Source organism: Larus michahellis, chromosome 16, assembly GCF_964199755.1.
Source record: "Larus michahellis chromosome 16, bLarMic1.1, whole genome shotgun sequence".
In the NCBI taxonomy this organism is placed as follows: domain Eukaryota; kingdom Metazoa; phylum Chordata; class Aves; order Charadriiformes; family Laridae; genus Larus; species Larus michahellis.
In genome coordinates, this window is record NC_133911.1 from 3917619 (window position 1) to 3923618 (window position 6000).

The 6000-nt window shown below is 51.6% G+C and overlaps 1 long non-coding RNA gene across 1 annotated transcript; it reads left to right on the plus strand.

Annotated features, from left to right (window-relative positions):
• The first annotated feature begins 581 nt into the window (after window positions 1-581).
• Window positions 582-4237, plus strand: LOC141751882 (uncharacterized). The gene is made up of 4 exons (XR_012590130.1): window positions 582-759; window positions 1920-2830; window positions 3125-3219; window positions 3974-4237. It is a non-coding gene; the product is annotated as an uncharacterized LOC141751882 (long non-coding RNA).
• Window positions 4238-6000: the final 1763 nt, after the last annotated feature.

The window sequence follows — 6000 nt, forward strand, 5'->3', positions numbered from 1 at the left end:
GTTTGTGTGTAATCCTTATTCTCTTGGGAAACCAGGCTCAAAAAATAACATGCAATAGAAAAGAACGCGTACTGCCAACACAGGTACGGCCAGAGACGGCGCGTGTTTAATTCAAGGTAGTTCTGCCAAAGAGTTTCTGTGACTTAATTATCTCTACAAGCAACATTCGCGTCGTCTCTGTTGGGAATCAGACAGTGCTGCATTTGGTCTGTTGTTTAAGTGTACAAAGTCGGAATGTTTTGATGTGAAAGGCCCATTTGCGTTCCCTATTTCTGAAAGTCTCATGGGATCCATGCACAATACGAGTCTAACAAACGATAAATATATCAGGATTTATATAAGGAATGTATTTCGGCTATAGAAGATGCAATAATAAATTTATAATTCTTTTTTCAAGGTTCACGAGAAATCCAAGCTACAAAAGCGAGGAGCGCTGTATGAAACAACAACTAGTAAAAGCTCAAATATTAATTCTTTTTTTAAATAAAATAAATGTTCTACATCGTTACTTATGGAGAACCTTGAAGCAAACGACTGAGCCTTGCTATTCCAGGAAAAGAACGGAATCGAGCGCTCCCGTCGCACGCCAACAGTGCTGCCGGTAGAAGAGACAGCAGCTCTCCCAGGGCCTGAATTTTTCTCAGGTTTTGTAACCACCTGACGGCTTGATGTCACACAGCGTACTGCGCAAGGAAGCAAGCTGCGTAAACACCTGCTAATATTTTCTTGCTGAAGAAAACAATCTTCGCTTTACTGCAGGTATGTGATGCTTCTTGATGCGTCTCTCTATAAATAGATGCGCTTTGAGGACAGAAAACACAGTTTCAGTGGCTCATGAGAGATGCTTTAGTGGGTCTTAGAATCATGGAATCATAGAATGTGTTGGGTGGGAAGGGACCTCTAAAGGCCATCTCGTCCCACCCCCCTGCAGTGAGCAGGGACATCTGTAACTGGATCAGGTCGCTCAGAGCCTCATCCAGCCTGGCCTTGGATGTCTCCAGGGATGGGGCCTCCCCCACCTCTCTGGGCAACCTGGGCCAGTGTCTCACCACCCTCAGTGGAAAGAACTTCTTCCTGATGTCTCATCTAAACCTGCCCTGCTCCAGTTTAAACCATTGGCCTCGTCCTATGGCTACCTGCCCTTGCAAACAGCCCCTCCCCGGCTTTCTTGTAGCCCCCTTCAGGGACTGGAAGGGGCTCTGAGGTCTCCCCGGAGCCTTCTCTTCTCCAGGCTGAACCCCCCCAGCTCTCTCAGCCTGTCCTCACAGCAGAGGGGCTCCAGCCCTTGGATCATCCCCGTGGCCTCCTCTGGCCCCGCTCCAACAGGTCCATGCCCTTCTTGTGCTGCGGGCTTCGGAGCTGGACACAGTAAAGTCTTGATGCTGCTCATCCCGGTGTTGGGGTGGGCAGCGCTATTCCAGCCAAAACCGGCGCTCGGGGCTGGGATCGGCGCGGCCGGGGCTGGGTACCAGCTGCAGCCATGAGGTTTCACCCCGTGCTGGCGGTGGGAGTGCAGCCCTGTCTACGCAATCGCCTTCATTCAAGGATATTTTAGGGGTGACTCGTGCCGGTGGTGCGTGTGCTCCCAGTGGCCTTTTCCGTAGCAAACGGGAGGGTGAGCACAGCACGTCTCTCAGGGAGCAATGTCTTAATCACATTTGGAGGCTGTTCCCCCACACACACACACAAACGGGGTCATTCCCAAACTGCCTCTGGAGCTGGGACGAGGTCAATTCCAATGCTTTTTCCAGGGTTTGCAATTCCAGGGTATTTTTCCTAGCTTGGCATTGGCATTTTCCAACAGTAGTAGTGTTTTTTACGGAGAGCGCTTCTAGAGGGAGGGAGGGAGAAACCGGCCGTGAGGAGGCAGATCGGAAGGACCGTGCACCGTCACGTACACGTGTTTTTTGCTGCTGTAGGGGCCAGGAAGGATCATCTCCCCTTGGCTCTGCAAGAAAGCCACAGAGAGCGACGGGGAGACTCACCTGTGCGATGGAAAAAAAACCCCCCGACATTTACATGTTGCGGACTTTAACGGTAATGGATAATTATAAATTGCTTTGATAGGTGTATTAAACAATGCGTGCTTGGGCTCCCCGGTGGTGAGTTGTGGTTCCCACACAGAGTACGGGTGGTGTGGGGGGTTTATGTCGGTACCAGAGGGAAAGCGGTAGGAACACGGGGGCAGGCACCACCTTTCCCAAGGCGTTTATCAGCCCAGCCCTGGCTCACTGCACAGCAGGCATGCGGCCCGCAGACACGTGGAAATTAATGATTAAGCCCCAAATTTGGAAGCGAAGCCGTGGCGTTAGGAGAAGACAAGCCCAACGCGCCCCTCCAGCAGCAGGTGAATCCTCCGCGCGGCGATTTCGTCAAGCCAGTTCCTCCTGAAACAGGCCCATTTGTCGGTGTCGCTGAGCACCTACAGTCCTGCTTGAGATCAGCAGAAAGGCGGGAGCACGTCACTCCGTGAGAGGAGAGGCTCCGTCAATCGTGGAAAAAGGAATTTGGCCTGAAGTCCCGTGAAGGCTGTGGAAAACTTCCAAGGGTTTCATCTGGCTTTGTATCAGTATTTTGAGGGAACTGGGAGTGTTTCCTAGAAAATGCGCACCCTTTCTCTCCCTTTTCACGTGGCTTTGGTGCCCAAACCACGACATTTGGGTTTGCTGCTTTGTTTTTGTGCTGAACCCCTTTCTGGTGTTGCGTTCTCCTGCCTTGTTTGGATTTGGAGCTGCAGCTGAAGGAGCGGCGAGTCCCCGGAGTGACGTTACATCCCAGCTTCAGCAACATCCAACCCACCGTCCGAGGCGTGGCGGCGGGAAAAAGAAAGGTGAGCGAGGAGTAAAGCAAACAGCCGTGGCACGTGGTCCTTCCCGCGGCTCGGGTTTCCCGCTGCCCAGTCCCAGACCCAGCAGCTCTTCGTGCGGGAGGCAGCCGCCCCGCCGGAGGGTCTCCCGCTGGATCCACGGGTGCTCCTCTCGCCGTGTGTATGTCCTCCTGGCCCACCGTCTTTAATATATAAAATAATATATATATTACAGTGTATTAACATATACAAATATATATATTTAATATATTAAAAAGAAGCCGTGTGAGGCACAAGGCCCAAGTTCTGATTTTACAGGAGAACCACTCGCCTTGGCTCCCGTTCCGTACCTGCAGAGCCGACTTCCAGAACTCGCAGGAAATTCGAGAGGGACGTGAGCAGGAGCAGCAGTTGTGAGTGAAAAACGGTTGTGTTTTGGTTGGTTGGGTTTTTTTTTAAAGACAAACTACTGCCAAGGAGTTGCTCTTGCCTGTTGCTGCAGCAAAGGGTGACCGTATCATTCAAAGCCCCCCCATTTGCCTTTTCTTGCTCTGGTCACTCCATGTGTGCGGTCAGACTCCGGGTGAGGCTGGAATTCCATCTCATTGGGGCATGAAGCCATGGTAAAGCAGCCGCCCGGGCTGATTCACAAGCGGAGCGGTGCAGGTTCTCACATCATTTGTGGCATTTTCAAAGGTCGTGGGGCGCTGAGCACCCAAAGCCCGTTGAATTCCAGTTTGATTTGGGCACTTTGCTGCCTTGGCTTTTTCCAAACCGCCAGCTGTAAATTCCCAGGGCCTGTCTGCACCCTCTGCATCCCCGTGGAGCTGGAATAACCGCAGTGACCTTATTGACCTGCCCAAACACAGCCGCGCCGTCGGCAGCAGAGCCAGCCGCGAGCCGGTCTGTAGGGGCTGAGGCTGTCACAGACCCAAAGCCATCCCCGTCCATGCCCAGCTCTGTACCTCTGCCTCCCTAGATGGGGTTCAGTCTTCTTTTATTTACCGTGGTATTTTCTTCGGGCGTTTTATTTCATATACAACTTCGGGAGAGTCTCAGCAGCTTTCTAAGTACAAACCATTGCTTGGCAGGACTTTGCCTGAGACTTAAACAAATTCCCCGTGGCCGTACCCGTCAGGCTCACTCGGCATGTGTGTCCTCTTTCAGAAATGCCTTTGGTTCATCTCAGAACCCGCAGCTGCTCAAGCCTGGACCCGTCTCTCGGATGCCTGCGGGACTCTGAAGTGCTGCCAGCAAACCGAGAAGTCGGGACGCTCCGCCCATGGCCCCGCGGTCTCCCTCCTTGGGAAGGTGAGAGGGATGCCCAGATGCCCTCAGAAATGAATTTCTGATGAAATTCCAGTAGTCTGAGGGCAAACTGTGGCTGTCGTTTCAGTATTTTGGCAGTCGGATTGCTATGGGATACGCATCGCTCCGGTTACTTCTCTCCATTCAAACCCTGACGGGGCCCCATCCGTTGCTGCGAGTTCCTGGCCGAGCGCTGCCGTTCAAACACGCGGTCGCTTCACAGTATCGGATGGGGCCAAATTTTCATGCGTGTTGTCAGTCATGTTCTCTATAAACCACAAAGACCATCCCACGGAGCCATGCTGCTGGCTATTTTTATTTTATTTTATCACTACAGAGAGCAACCCGGCAAGCTTAACCATTTATTTGGCATGGCCAAGTGTTTACATGCCCCCCAGCTATAGCTTCAGATGAGGAAAGTTTGCCTCATAGCGCTCCAGAACTTGGCTTCTCAGTGGTGCCTGGTGACAGGACAAGGGGCAACGGGCACAAGCTGGAACACGGGAAGTTCCATCCCAACATGAGGAGGAACTTCTTTGCTGTGAGGGTGGCAGAGCCCTGGCACAGGCTGCCCAGAGAGGTGGGGGAGTCTCCGTCTCTGGAGACATTCCAACCCCGCCTGGACGCGTTCCTGTGCCACCTGCTGTGGGTGACCCTGCTCTGGCAGGGGGTGGGACGGGGTGATCTCCAGAGGGCCCTTCCCACCCCCATCGTTCCGTGACTCTGTGAGGGGAGCCGTAGGACAAGGGGGAATGGTTTTAAACTGAGAGAGGGAAGATTTAGATGAGGTATCAGGAAGAGAGTTAAATGCAGGCTGTGTCTAATTCAATTTGGTCACTGTACAAAGCTCAGACTTTTCCCGGTCTTGCTGTTTTTTAAAGTATATTTATAGGCAGTTCCTTTATTCTAAAATGGCCCTGATTTTGGGAGCCGTTCTGCGGGAGATAAGGGCCGAAGACAAGTGAGCGAGCTGAAAGAGCCGCACGTTATTAACTCCTCCCGGTTTTTCAGGTTTCCCTTCATTCATGGGCGCACAAGGCTTTTTCTCTCGTGTGGCCTCCATTTATCGACAGGGCAGGCTCAGAAACAGCCATCAAACGGCAGGCAGTGAATAACGAGTTAAGCTCGCGCACAGCAGTGGGTTTGTTTCAAGCGGTGTTTGCCGTGCAAATAACACGAGCGATCCAAGCGCGGTCGCGTCTCCTGGGTGTTTGCTGAGCCTCTCCCTGCCCGTGGCTCCCGCTTGAGGGAATGGTTTAATACAGTCTATTAAGCGCTCGGACACCAAAATTAAAGTGGAATCTTCATCAAATATCAGATCCACTTGGTTCTTCCGACACATGCACCACCACCACCCCTCTTTAGACCTGTGTTTATGAGGGTTTTAAAGTGCCGTGGGTCTCAGGAGGGGCCAGGGAAGTTGCACAAGATGCTCCAACCTGAACGTGGCGGTTTGGATCCCGGGTGCTTTTAAAGCAAATTGACACTATCTGGAAAAAAAATAAATAAATAATGCTGCTGCCACCTTGAAGAAGGTACATAGTTTGATAGAATTGTATATTACTCATTAAACAGCTTCTTTAATACTTAAATCCACTTATTATCAAATGATGTGTTCATATGTCTGTAGTTTAAACGGCTTGAACTTTGTTCTTGAACGGGTTTGGGCTGTGCCAGGAGGTGCCTGTTAAATTTACTGCCCTGGGAGATGCCCCCACCTCGCCTGGCCTAAAATAAACCCACAAAGGAATATGAAACGAGCTTCTCCCAGGCCGTTTGTAAAGGGGGGGAGGTGTTATGGTTTTCTTCCCTACCGTCTAAGTATCTAAATCGCCTTCCACACGACACCTGGGGCTGATATTCTGCAGCTGTAAAGAACCCTGTTG